The sequence below is a fragment of the Silurus meridionalis genome, chromosome 4 (assembly GCF_014805685.1).
Source record: "Silurus meridionalis isolate SWU-2019-XX chromosome 4, ASM1480568v1, whole genome shotgun sequence".
In the NCBI taxonomy this organism is placed as follows: Eukaryota; Metazoa; Chordata; class Actinopteri; order Siluriformes; family Siluridae; genus Silurus; species Silurus meridionalis.
The window spans coordinates 30,941,296-30,956,549 of record NC_060887.1 but is presented as its reverse complement, the minus strand read 5'-3'; the positions used below and the strand labels follow the sequence as shown (position 1 = coordinate 30,956,549).

At 35.6% G+C, this 15,254-nt stretch overlaps 1 long non-coding RNA gene across 1 annotated transcript; it reads left to right on the top strand.

The window, feature by feature from the left end:
- Window positions 1-1,056: 1,056 nt before the first annotated feature.
- Window positions 1,057-14,958, top strand: LOC124385006. Its single transcript, XR_006925662.1, has 2 exons — window positions 1,057-1,121; window positions 14,255-14,958. It is a non-coding gene; the product is annotated as an uncharacterized LOC124385006 (long non-coding RNA).
- The last annotated feature ends 296 nt before the right edge of the window (window positions 14,959-15,254 follow it).

The following is a 15,254-nucleotide window of genomic DNA, read 5'->3' as shown; positions in this document are numbered from 1 at the left end:
AGCCTGGGTATGTCCCTAAAGATGCCATGGAGCATGAAATGTTTCACTCTCCTTTTAATTTGCATATTCCAAGTCCTGATCCAAGCCCCTTCAGCCTTAAGCTTTAATCTGCTTTTCCTCAGACTCATTCTCCAAATGAACACTTGCTGCCAGCACATCCCACTGCTCATTCGCTTCTGTCTTATTTTTAAATTTGGCCTATGCTTTTTTTTATATACATACATAAGTCAGAGCAGATGCTATAAATTAATTCTAGCTTTGTTACTTAATAAAGAGCTTCTTATTTCAAAGGAAAACAGAGATTGTGAAATTCCTCACATGGATGATAAAAAAAAGCAAGACCTGGCTTTTTCAAACACAGGTAAAAAGGAGATGAAAGGCTTTTGTAGTGTTTCATAATCACTTGCTAGTTTAAAATCTAAGAGGCCACACTAGAAATCTTTGGTCTGAATGCAAACACTAATGTCAATGCCAATCATTTAAATGAGCTGCTAGTGTGTATTTAATTGCTTTCTTGGGGATTTATTTAGTGGTAAACAGGGTCCTATTGTTACTTATAAAGTGAATTTGATTGTAAATTGCTTTCCTCTGATTGTTTCCTATTTTTATTGACTCATGTTCCATTTGGAGACAATATCCAGTACTTAAGTACAAATTGAAGTGTTGGCTTAATTTCAGTGCTAAATTTCCTGTTGGAGATAATTACTGTTAGTGGTTTCTTGTGTTCCATTAACTGCATTATATAATGCCATTGTGTCATTTTGTTTCACAGACATATGGACACAGACCTAAAAACAAACAAACAAGGAAACATAATTACTTATTGTTTCAAAATCACAATTTTAAATAATAATTTTATTGTTAGAAAACATGGAAAGGTTAGGGGTATCAATGAGGTGAAGAAATATTATTAGGGGTTATGTAACACGTGTTTTGTGCTTTGTATTGGCTTGACTGTTTGTGTGTCCTCCATCTCCCTAGGGGGAGCCATCTCCATGCTGAGCTGCTGAGTACAAAGGCACTGCTTGAGAATGAAGTATAAAAGAGAAGAGAATAGTTTAGCAATTATAGTGTGTTAGTCTATAGTTGGAATAAAATCTTATGACAACTCCTGGAATGGGGTAAGTGGCATTTTGTTTATTTTTTTTGATCACTTTTTCCTTATTCCCCTGGGGACCCATTTGAAATTTTTGTTTTTGGTTTAGTGAAGTTTGTGTTTTTGATCTTGCTTTATTCTAGTGAAATGAATTCCTGAATGTGGTCTTTCAAATGAAACATTGCCTCTTACTTTAGACATTTTGAATGCATTTGTTGCAATTATAAGAAAAGATTATATACATTTTAAAATGGTGAGTCAGAATATCAAACAAGTACAGAGGGAGGTTTGTTTGCACTATAACTCAAATATAACTATCACGTGTATAATGAATATCAAATGCAACACCCTAATTGATTTATTATGCAAAAGGAAGGCTCATAAAACAAATGTGTTCAGGTGGACTCTGGGTTGTATAGGAGATAACCTCACTTTAAAAGCCTACCAGTGCTGAGCTTTAGAAAACTGCAGCAATGGACAGATAAGATTTTGATGCACTGTGAGGAACATGTCGACTACAAAAAGCACATTGGATGCTCTGTGACTTTCTTCAGGCCACCATGAACCACGTTTACTTTCCCTCAGCCTGCAACTTTAATGTGAAGGATTTTATCATGAGCTTTCCAGCCATGTCCTGTCAGGTTGTCCTTCCTTACTTGTCTCAAAGAAACCACCATTCTTCACCCTATTGTAAAAAGGCCATGTTCAATTTCCAGTTCTGTGCTAGAGGGTTTCCTGAGTTAGCCAGGCTTCAGTAGTATTTAGACTTAAAGTCAGTGGCCAGGAAAGGAGTGGCTTGGCAAGGAAAAAAGACTAATGCTAACATGTTCAAGGCAAGGAGAGGAAAATTGCTTCAGGAATGGTTTCAATGTCAACTAGGACATTCTGAAACATCCTGGTTCAAAAGCATCTTCACTCTTTCATTAGCTGTGTGCTTCAGCTGTGTTTATGCTAACCCATTTTTCTTTACCTCAGTCTGTGGTCCATTACACATTTGAAAGATTATCCCCTCACTTTCTTTAAGGCCTTTCTGTATTTGGTCCTGTTCATCATTCCTGCAATCCTGGACAGTCTCCCACTTCTAGCTTTTGAAAAGTTTGTGTTATTATTAGTTTTTTGCTTCCCTGGCAAAGTTTAAATGGTATTGAAGCTTGGCTAACTAAGACTACCCTCCAGCGCAGCAAATGCTCCAGATAAAGCCTTAATTTTAACCTCATTGATGTGCCATAAGAATGAATTGATGAGCTCTTCCCAACAGTAGGAATAAAAAGGGATTATGTGAGCAGTTAAATTTTAGGTTTATAATACAATATGACTTTTGTAGTTTGTCTTGAAAATATACCTTCAAAATTGTTCCTTGTAAAAGCATGATTCTGTTGCTTATTCTAAACTTAAGTTTTGAATAGTGCAGTGGTTGTAACTACTATGTGGCATAAGCTTGATCATGTAGTGTTAATGCAAATGAGTTGCATTACAAAAATTTCAGGATGTATTCACTGATAAAAAAAAAATATAGCTATATTATTAAATACATTTTATAATTATGTGCAGTAGAATATCATAGCAGAAATATGGCTGTTGTGCAGCAGTGAATTGGTTTTGACCCCCAGTTTTGGAGTGAATGTAGAGGTTTTTAATCCAATGTTTGAAAATACTTGCACATTCAGATAAGTAGAATGTGCAAAACGGTGTTAATTTAACTCTGTTCAATCATATGGAGCTGAAGCATGCAATTAAACAGAGTAATGTAAGCTCAATAAGTGAATCAGTATGACTGAAAAAATACCTGAAAGGCATGTGTTTAAGCATGACTCAAAGCTGTTACATCAAATCTGTTATGGACACTTTCACTAACAAGATGTTATTTTTGTGACTATCAATTTAATTATTTTTACACTTTTTTTGTCTATTTGTAAGTAGCTGGCTAAACTGTAATGTCACTGAATTTCAATACATTTTCAGTGCATTTCTTTTTTTTCAATGTTTCTTTTTTTAGTCTGTGTAATCATCTTTTTTTGTCTTCCACCAGTTTGTCAGCCTTTTCATCTTTCAAGCATTCTTGCTGGTTCCTCAGGCCATTATGATTGACATTTCTGCAGTATATGTTTACGTGACTGGTGCACACCTGCAATTTGGGTAGCAGCTACATTCATGTATTGTTTTTTAGGCTTTAATTATAGCGCATTTTACATTTAGCTTCTTTCTCTTTTGATTTGATGGTTTTTTTTTTTTGCATTTCTGTTCTTTAGTCCCTATAATTAGTAACCTTACTAAAGAGAACATTAGAACCGAGTTTCTGACAAACACCTAACTATGAATTTTGACAATGTTTTTGATCTAAATATACCCCCACCCTTACTTTTTAAGGGAAAAAAATCTGGTCTGACTTTAAAAATCTAGTGTTAAATTCTTAAAAGCATCCACAAAGTTTTCTTTGATGCAGGTAGAGATATCAGGTGTTTTTAATTGCTGGTTGTGATCAGCTGGTGAGACAGATGTTGGCTGCATTAGGACAGCTGGAGAGCCCATCCATGCTGTTGATTTACTGATGTGCTGCTGTATTTAAAGGGGCAGCTGTCCATGAAGCTAATCTTGAAAGCTTAGCTTCCAACTGATTTTTATCAAACTGTGGCAGACCTGTAACTCTAATACATTATATGTAACATTATATAGTGTGTTACTAGTGGTAACAATAAATTCAAAGAAAGTTATGTTTCTTTTATGTTTCTATTACAATGTATTACTAGTGCTACCCACAAAACTGCATTAAGTTCTGATAGATGGGGACACAAAATGAGCTATGAGGTTGTACCAAGGCTGACAGGCAGAACTAGCAGTTACCTTGACTCTGTTCTGTGACAGATTTTTTAACTAATAATCATATGCAAGCTCTAAATTCTCCTTCAGCTGAGGCATTGGTGTATGGCTTATTGCTATGTGCAGACAAACAGGCTCAGACTCTCATTTAAACTGAGACACTGCATTTGTTATATTTCAATCAACATTTATTGCTTTAATTTATAGGTTTGTCTTGGGTTTCTCTCTATAGAGTCTAATATTGTTTAATTAATGCAAAGAATATAAAAACCTTTTTACTTTCTGACCTAGTGAGCCAGCATAATGTGTTTTTTGATGGATATTCCATAACACTTCTGGAAGTAGCTCTGGATAAGGTTGTCTTGAGGAAGTTTTGAAAATGTAATCGAAATAAGGAATTTAACCTAAACAGTATATTCCTTATAAAAGTGTAGTAATTGATGATTTAAATTTGATCAAGTCGAGGTTTACTTTAGTAAGCATTTTAATTAAAACATTTGCACATGCTCAGGAGATTGAGTGTTGTATGAAAGTTTTGTTTCAAAATTTACTTTCATGTATACCAAATGTTTATTTTCGGTTTGCATATTGTGGTGATTATATTGTGTGGAAAAGGCATTCAGCAACCTGGTTCTGAAAGTACATATGCTTAGTATTGAACTTAAGGGATATTTCTGTACACTAAATATACTAATATTTTAATTAAATAAAACCCCAAAGGAATTAAATTAGATTTTTTACATTTATGGTCTGGACCTTACCTTCATGCTTTTGATGAGTGTATTGATGTCACCAGTGTCCAAGATTTATCCAAATGTCCAAAAAAGTGTTTTTTTTTTATTTTTTTAATGTTTTTATATAAATGTCTTTTTTGGTTTCTCAAACACTTTTTCCCGTTTTAAGTTTTAAATAATATTGAATGGTATATTTTAAATGTAAGTGGATTTATTAATAATAAACAGATACCAGTATCAATTAAACGTTAATCCTGATGGGGAAATATTGTAGTACTTTTTCAACATCATTTTTTTTTTTTTTTTTTTTTATAAAAAAAAAATAATAATAATAAACAGCAAGAAACCCCCAGAAATATGGCCCAAGCTCAGAAGTACCCATCGTTGAATGCTTTAAAGTTCATGTATTCCCATAATAGAGAAAATAAGAGAGTGTAAAATCCAACCTTCTGACCTTAAGCCTTTAATCATCCATTATATTTTAGACAAATGTCAAGCAGAATTGGAAGAATGTTGATATAATAAATTTGAAATTAACCCTATAGTTAGGGATTTTGCATCTACCATTTTGCTGTGTAGGCCACAACAAACTCATCCATAGTGAGGAATGACCAAACTGTCAGAGTTATTGGCCTAGAACACTGATTTTTAATTGTAAAAACATGTACTTTCTGGTCTGTCCAAAACAGGACATTTATCATAAATTTTAAGATGGACTCAGGAAAACCTTTCTGTCAGCAAGTCTTGATACAAGTGTTTATATCGTTTTCATACTGTACAGAATTTTAATGTTTCATTTATCTATTCTTCCCATTTTTAAAGTATACTGAAACTGAAATCTCATGCAAAACTGATACACCTTTTTCTGATGTTTTATTTGTAGAAACACAACAACGTGTTCTATTTATTGTCCTGATAAAACACTGACCTCTGTGCAATCCAGAATTTCACTGGATAGTAAAAAAATTAATCTGAAGTGATTCTTCTGTTTGAAACTCCAAGCAGTACCACTAGTGACACAGCAATGTTGATGGTTAGAATTCTATGGGTAACTCTGAGAGGTCCATCTTTGTGATTGCAGTGATCTTTCTGATACAACATGGCACTGCCAGACACACTGGCCACCATTTTCTCAGAGCACAGCTGCAGATAGTGTTCATGCTGTCAGGACTCGAAAATCAAGAAAAATCAATGGTCACTACCAATTCTGTGACATTTTGGTGACTGAAAATGTGTGTGTATACCCTCTAATATGCCAGGACACACGCTTCCTCCTGATATCCTACACAAGATATAGTAGGAATTTGGACAGACTAATATATAAATGAAATTGTTATGAAGAGTCCGCTTCATGGAGTGTTAATCAAGTGCTTTTGGAGCTAGCACAGTTTGAAAGCATTATTTGAGGTGGAACAAATTGCATGAACACAAATCAGGAGGAAGATGAAAGACTAACGCACTATTGTTACTTGTATAATAGCTATAAGCATTGATGTTAAATTACGGTTAATGATGAGCCATTTGTGATGCCTAATTTCTGATTTGCTGCCTTTCATACCTGCAGCTTCTATTTTGGACAATACATCAGTCACCTAGACTATTCACACAATATGCATCTAGGTATATACTGTAGGTACACAAATAAAATATGTTCTGCAATTACAAAAAGATTAGTACCTAGTTTTATTTAGAGCACTCAATTGTTCATACTTATCATTTAGTTGGTAGGTGACTCATTAAATCATTAATTATTCATTAACTTACATTTTACTGCATATTTATATTTAAACCACTGGTTCCTATTTTAAAACTAGCTCTTTCTAATAAGCACCAATCATGTTGCTCTTAGAATTTTAATGCTGAAAGCAAGCAGAGAGCAAATGAGTCATGATTGTGAATCATTATGGCCTGAACCCCTAACACCTAATGCTCACCAAGAACAATAAGCATATGGGTTCAGAGATTACACATTAACCCATAATCTATGTTAATTGAGTCTTCTAAATATAACCACTATTATTTTTAGATCATAGGTTTTATTCATCTTAAAGGTAGTCTGTGTATGTTAGTACAGAGCTCCATAGCTACTTGGTACTGTTTTTCTGACTCCTTCAGAAAGGAGAGCAAAGCATAGCCTTTGATAATAATAATAATAATAATAATAATAATAATAATAAAATGAACACCTTTTTTTTTATTACTTGGGTTTCCCTCCATGGTGTGTCCAAGCATCCCTACAGTTCTGTAAAGATGAGTAAGCAGATTGGTTTAATTCAGATTCTCAATGTTTACTTGCAATATTAGAGTATTTACAGATATGGGTTTTTTTAAGGTCACCTGGTGGTCTACCGGTTAGGATGCGGCGCTCTCATTGCTGCGGCCCGAGTTCGATCCCTGGTCAGGGAACCAACCCCAGCCACTCTAAGTGCCGGTCTGAAGCCCGGATAAATGGGGAGGGTTGCGTTAGGAAGGGCATCCAGCGTACCAAATCAAAACATGCGGATGATCCGCTGTGGCGACCCCTGATGGGAGAAGCCGAAAGAAAGTTTGTTACAGATATGGGTTTTTACCAACAGAAGTAAACATTTTAGAAACTCTGCACTAATTCAATCTAAACATTTACTGAATCTGAATGGTAGAATCTTTCTGTAAAATCTACTGAATGTAGAGGTGTATATTTCTAGGAAAACGTAGGGTAGCCTATTCTGTTCTACTGTATACAATATTAGGTCTAAGTGGTGCTATTTATTGGTCATTAAACTTTTGGTGCCTCTTGCATTTTGTTTCCCCTGGGGGTCTTTGCTGGATCAAATTGACAAGGAGTATAACTGCGGGGTTTAACACGTGTAGCAGTGTGTTTTCTTATACATTTAAATTTTTTTATTATATAATGTATATTTAATATGAAATGGTGGCAAAAAGAGGAGGCATTGCCAGCAAGTGCAAACTAGCGATAGTGAAAATTTAGACACTCGCCACTCCTGTATTGTTTACAGAAATCAGTCACCTATACTTTAGGGATTAGAGGCTATCTGGAACATGGAGTTTAGAGGATCCAGGGTCTCCTCCTTTACTCATTCTTTTATGACTGCAGATTCATAGGACCTCTGAATTATTTTTTTCCTTATAAAAATTATAAGGATATAAGGAGTCAAAAATGCTTTCCCTTTGTCTTTCACATGAACTCCCATATTTCACTCCTATATGTCTGTTTTAAAATACTATTTTTAACTGTTTATTGCCCTCAAATCAAATTCCTCTAAGGATCTTATAAGGGATGTAAATTTGTAGGGAAGGGGTAGGATGGGTGATCAGATTTTGCTGTTGTGCATTTTCCTCACAGAAGTTTCTATGGAAACTGTGTTCCAGAGTGTGTAATGCATTTTTTATTATTATTTTTTAATTAAAACTATTAAACAGCTCAAACATCTGAATAAGGGTTCAATGGTTTATTCAATAAATGTTTTTCAAATGTTAAGAATGTATAATGATTAGGACATCTATGAAGAATTCGTGGAAGAAAAACAACAACACAAAAATTATGTGGGCGATACTTTTGGTGAATTGCAGACAATCATTACATTACAATTAAGGCAACCCGATGTCCCTCACCTCAAGTTTAAACTTTCATGAAATGCAGCAGATAGACATTGATTTTTGACCCATGAGTAACCTAGACTACTGTATATCTATGTAATGTGATGCCCATTCACTACAACAATAACAAAAACGTATACATGAATATACCTTAATTCGGCTGGTTGTCGATCACAAAGAGGGTATCCTATAAATCATATTCACTCTTTTATTTTTATTCAGTATATAGCAGAATTGGGTCTACTGTACTATCTATATTGGTTCTACTATCTTTCTATTCTTACATGTCTTAATTACTTTTAGACAGCAGGATAATGTATTTTATGGCCAGACGTATGTGGACAACTGACCATTACACATCTTTTTTGTTTTGCATTTAATAGAGCTTAGTAGTCTGGCCCCCTGTGCACAAAGTGAGGTACATAAAACAGGTTTGGCTAAAGCTGTAGTGGATGTTCTTGAATTGCCCACACTGAGCACCTCTGGGAAGAATTAAAATGACAACTGTGCAACAGCCCAAACAGTCAACAATTCGCTATTAATGTACCAACGATTAGAATGGTATAGTCAATACTTCATTTATTTTATATATATATATAGTGAGGAAAATAAGAATTTGAACACCCAGCTATTTTGCAAGTTCTCCCACTTAGAAATCATGGAGGGGTCTGAAATTGTCATCGTAGGTGCATGTCCACTGTGAGAGACATAATCTAAAAATAAAAATCCAGAAGTCACAATGTATGATTTTTTAACTATTTATTTGTATGATACAGCTGCAAATAAGTATTTGAACACCTGAGAAAGTCAATGTTAATATTTGGTACAGTAGCCTTTGTTTGCAATTACAGAGGTCAAATGTTTCCTGTAGTTTTTCACCAGGTTTGCACACACTGCAGGAGGGATTTTGGCCCACTCCTCCACACAGATCTTCTCTAGATCAGTCAGCTTTCTGGCCTGTCGCTGAGAAACACAGAGTTTGAGCTCCCTCCAAAGATTCTCTATTGGGTTTAGGTCTGGAGACTGGCTAGGCCATGCCAGAACCTTGATATGCTTCTTACAGAGCCACTCCTTGGTTATCCTGGCTGTGTGCTTCAGGTCATTGTCATGTTGGAAGGAGTGTTCGACCCATCTTCAATGCTCTAACTGAGGGAAGGAGGTTGTTCCCCAAAATCTCGCAATACATGGCTCCTGTCATCCTCTCTGTAATACAGTGCAGTCGCCCTGTCCCATGTGCATAAAAACACCCCCAAAGCATGATGCTACCACCCCCATGCTTCACAGTAGGGATGGTGTTCTTGGGATGGTACTCATCATTCTTCTTCCTCCAAACACGTTTAGTGGAATTATGACCCAAAAGTTCTATTTTGGTCTCATCTGACCGCATGACTCCTCTGGATCGTCCAAATGGTCATTGGCAAACTTAAGACGTGCCTGGACATGTGCTGGTTTAGGCGGGGGAACCTTCCGTGCCATGCAAGATTTCAAACCATGACGTCTTAGTGTATTACCAACAGTAACCTTGGAAACGGTGGTCCCAGCTCTTTTCAGGTCATTGACCAGCTCCTCCCGTGTAGTTCTGGGCTGATTTCTCACCTTCCTTAGGATCATTGAGACCCCACGAGGTGAGATCTTGCATGGAGCCCCAGTCCGAGGGAGATTGACAGTCATGTTTAGCTACTTCCATTTTCTAATGATTGCTCCAACAGTGGACCTTTTTTTCACCAAGCTGCTTGGCAATTTTCCCATAGCCCTTTCCAGCCTTGTGGAGGTGTACAATTTTGTCTCTAGTGTCTTTGGACAGCTCTTTGGTCTTGGCCATGTTAGTAGTTGGATTCTTACTGATTGTATGGGGTGGACAGGTGTCTTTATGCAGCTAACGACCTCAAACAGGTGCATCTAATTTAGGATAATAAATGTAGTGGAGGTGACATTTTAAAGGCAGACTAACAGGTCTTTGAGGGTCAGAATTCTAGCTGATAGACAGGTGTTCAAATACTTATTTGCAGCTGTATCATACAACTAAATAGTTTAAAAATCATATATTGTGATTTCTGGATTTTTTTTTTTTTTTTAGATTATGTCTCTCACAGTGGACATGCACCTACGATGACAATTTCAGACCCCTCCATGATTTCTAAGTGGGAGAACTTGCAAAATAGCAGGGTGTTCAAATACTTATTTTCCTCACTGTGTATATATATAAGTACAATAGTTAACATGTATGTAATGTAGAATGTAATGTGCAAATAAACAATGTGTGTATTTGTGCAAAAAATAGCACAATATAGTGTTGACCAGTACACAAATTTATTGTGAAATATAGACAATGTCTGTGTTATAATAAATAGTCCACATACTTTTGGCCATAAACTATCTGGCTTTTGGTGGGGGTTTTTTTCCAATGTCTCCTGAACTCTGGACCTGGCTTCCCTTTTTCAGTCGCTGTTCCCAGCATATGTGTTAAATTAAAAGTTTCTTCTAAATACTCTAAACACAAATAATGAATTGTATTTAATGCTTGTAGGAAGAATATAAGAAGAATATAAACATGCTGGATTACCTGCACCTTAACTTTAATTTTATAAACCTTTACCATGTTTTTTTGGAGTCTTCATGAATTTTTTTTTAAGTTGTTAAGAATTTATAATGCAGAGAATTTTTTCTCTCTTTTTTTTTTTTTTTTTTTTTTCCCCCCTCCTCATTTTATTTATTTATTTATTTAAAAAAAAAAAAGATTTTCTTTATTTCTATTTTCTAATTTAGTTTCTTTGTTAGTAGCAAGTCCTATAGTGTCAAACATGATGATGGGTTGTAGGTTGGTTCTGTTAAGCCCACCTTAAAAACTCGTATCTAAACAAACAGGGATAAAGATAAGGAAGACAGGAGTGCAAATTCTGGGCTTCTTCATGCTGGAAGGTGCCACAGTGATATCTACAGTTGCACATTGTGAGGTCTTTGCTCTCCTTTATCGTGGATCTACACAGGCCACAGAAATGAACATGGAACATAAGGTGTATTGAGACATTTCTATAAGAATCTGTAATAAAATCTTTAACAGACCTCTAAAAGCACACAGGATCATGTTTTCCTTGTGTACTGTGACAGAGTAATACAGACTATTTTCAACCTGTTTATCTCCACAGTGCTGAGCCTGTAAGCTATGCCACTGCTTCGGTGATTAAAAGGAAAGAATTTTAATCTTTAAAAAAATAAAAATCTGCATAAAATGTCTGTTTACAAAGCGGTTCATCTGTTACCTAAAAAGAGGGATAATAAATTGTCAGCAAACACACTTTTGCTTAGTACATGATTGTGCAATTGAAATATGAATGTAACATGATGGAACATAATAAAAGGATTAACATTTGAACTGCAGTTTAAGTAACCACACATGTATTTTTTTTCTTAAACAAATAGGTTTAAACCAAGAATGTGATCTGTTGTGCAAAGCATGCTAGGTAAAGCTGTTTTTTTGTGTGTGTTTTTTTGTTCCCCCCATATTCGTGTGTCTATATCTATATAGTTAGATATTTGTATGCATTTATGGATATGATAGACATTGTTTCAAAGCAGCTTTTCAACAAAATTCACTAAAGACTATAATCATTCACATACAAAAGACTGCTGTTTGGTGTTTGTGAAAAACCTGTGCCAGAAAGCTAAATAGTGAAGAATTGATCTTTGGATATATGGTTGAATAACTAGCAAGTAAACAATGTTGTAGGTGAAAAAATCATAACCGAAACCAGACATTTAAAGATTGTTTTAAAGTTTGAAGGGATTTACTTAATGGCAGTGTTTGCCAGAATGCCTGACTCCTGTATAAGCCTCTCAGGATAACTGACACAAGCTATGTATAAAGGCGTACATCTACAAATGATGGCTAACATAAAAACTGCATTCGTCGCGTTTGATGCCATAATGGTTTGCTGTATTTCTGGTTGCAAGCTTGATATCAGGACAATTCACTTTGTATCTTAGTTTGTTTGGAATGTCATTGTCGCATAAAGCATAATATTGAGGCATGTCAAACGTACAAAAGCGAATTCAGTAAAAATATATGATCAGTCTCAGTGGGTACTGTTGCTTACTCTGGTAAATGTGTGGGTGTAGAGTTTTGCATGTTCACCCCAGATCTCCATGTGGATCTCCAGTTTCCTTTCACATACACAGTACAACTGGGTGTGGTAAAATGCCATTAGATATAAATGGTGTATTGAGCTAAACTGAAAGCCTAGCTGGGGTGCATTCTACTCCCTTTGTGCCTAGTGGTTCCTGGATAGATCCATGATTATCCTGATGCTTGATCACTGTAATCCTGACCTGTGCTTCGCTACCTCAGAGCTCCAGGGACCTCAGTTCAACCTCAGATGTGGTTGATATCTACTGAAGTTTTCAATAATCTTTCTGGGCCTTTTGTTGATTTTTCTGTTCTACAGTATTTTATCTCCATAAAACCACCTGGTAGATAGATTGGCTGTGGTCAATTGTTAAAGACCAGTTCAAAAATACTGAAGTTATGAATATTCTTTTCATTTAATTTTGTCTAGCTATCATCTTGATTTTATTTATGACTTAATTTCAAGAATGAGTAACTCGATTGAAAGAGTAAAAATATATATATCAATCTATGAAAACCTTCACTATATAACTGTGTGATTTGCAGATATTCATGTTTGTTCCAGGTACAGGATACAAAGGTGTATTTTGGGAAAATGCTCAATTTATTATTATTATTAGTCAAGTTTATTTCTATAGCGCTTTTCAAACCAGACATTCTCTCAAAGCTTTACAGAATTTAACAGTTAAGGTGAACGTTCCCTGATGATGACGATCCCTGATGAACAGCCATGGTGACTGTGGCAAGGAAAAACTCCTTTAAATGTTATGAGGTAAAAAACCTTGAGAGGAACCAGACTCAAAAGGGGAACCCATCTTAATTTGGGCGATATCAAAAGTGTGATTTATAAATCACTAAACAATTCAAAACACTGATGAGTGGGAACTAACATGAGCACTGAAATGTGTGGTTATTTTTATTATATTATTATTTTCACTATATCAATCACACCAGGACTACACAGAGATTTAATCTAAGTTGTCATGCAGATTTCCATAATGTCAAAATGAAAATCATTACCCTTAGGTAAGGAATTATTGGGCCAAGATTTTTTTTTATTTCATTTTTCGTAATATATATGACTTATTTACTGAAACTCTATAATCCTTATATCTAAGGCAATGCTGTCATGGCAAAACTGTGTGTTAATGTACTTACAACAGACTACATATGTCCTGCATATGTCTTTTTGATGAGTAGCCCTGTTCGGAGCAATGAGATCCCACCACGATATTTCAAAATGAAACCTGATGCGTTCCAGAGATCACCAGATATCCATGAGGCATCTGTCAGAATCGCATGTATATCGATGTTCAAGGCCCACTTAAATATTGGCACTGCTTTGCAATGTGTCTTTTAGAAATTGCACATGCACACAGAGGAGTGATTAACAGCCTAGTTAATGTCTCTGTTTGATCCAGACATTACCAGGTACTACATTAGTGCTGAATGTAAATTAGTGAAAAATGAGCCCCAGTGAGAAAATGAAACTTCCCCAAACAGTCCTGTAGTTTAGCTTCTGCCTAGACGATCCAAGGTAGGATCATTTGTGTAATGTGTTGTGTGTAGATTAGGGCATTTTCTTATTTGTTTGTTACGACCAGGATTTACATTTACAACATTTACCAGATCCCCTTATCCAGAGTGTGTTATAATAATGAGATTAAAGTCTTTCTCTGTTGCCAACTAGATGATCTCTATTTGCATTTCCTCTACAGTACTTGATGAGGAGAAAAAAAAAATACTATATCTAAGCACAGTAGTTATGAACAGTGTCCACATCCTGCTGACAGTTTGAACTTTCCACAAGTCTTGTGGGACAGCTTTTCAACACACCACACTTTCTCACCTGCAGCAGTTCTTGACAGACACCTCTATCCTTTCCAGAGTCTCTCAGGATAGAGGAGGCACTTCTAGCTGGAGGGTGATGGATTTGTGAGCCATGCACTTGCTCTGTCCTCCTGGAATAGAGATTGCCTTGCAGGGTCAGTCCCTGGCTGCTTTTGGGAGTCTGGTGCCAGTCAGCTCTCCACCTCGGACGGACAGAATGGCGGATCACTGAATAGGTGACCCTCTGTAAATGTGGTGATTTGCTGTGTTAAGTGCGGCTTTAGAGCTGTCATGGGGATCCGAACTGCAGTAGGATTCGTGTACTTCATTATGCTCATCAATCAAAAAGCAGGACTATTCAGCCTTCAGAAGCCGAACAAAATTCTCCACACTTAAAAAATCACATGCAACCAGATATTTCAAAGAACAGTGATACTGTAATGTTGTCATATTTTGCTGATTAAGTTCAATAAAACAGAGGGGATCACCCATTACTTGGGCAGCTGAAGGGTTAGAACTGTTGAATTTTCTTAATGGAATTGGTCAGATATGTTTATTCATTGTCTAACAGCACAGCTCTGACAGTAGCACAGTCTGTAAGACAAATCACAGGTTCGTATAAATGTGCTCGTTCCACTACATTATCTATTGTTAAGTGACTGCTAATTCAATGAACCTGTATATCGGGTGTTTCACACAATCTATGTTTAATGATGCATTTAAAAATATGTAAAAAAAAAAATTAAAAAATTCGGAATTTGGTAAAGTGTTATTTTATAAATAATAAATCAATTATAATCATGGACAAATTTTTATTTAAGGAAAATAAAATGCTGAAAGAACAATAACTCTGCTTCCAGCTACAAGACAGTAGAGTTGTTTTGTTTTTTTGTTTTTTCCCTCTCTGTAACGACATGCTCCTGGGCTCTTTTTTTATTATTTATTTTTTTATATGGTTCTGCCTCAATAAAAAAATAAATGCGAGATGGAACATTTAAAACTAAGCTCTCTATTTTGTTGTAATTTGCACACAAGCTTTCAATGCAGACTGGATGTT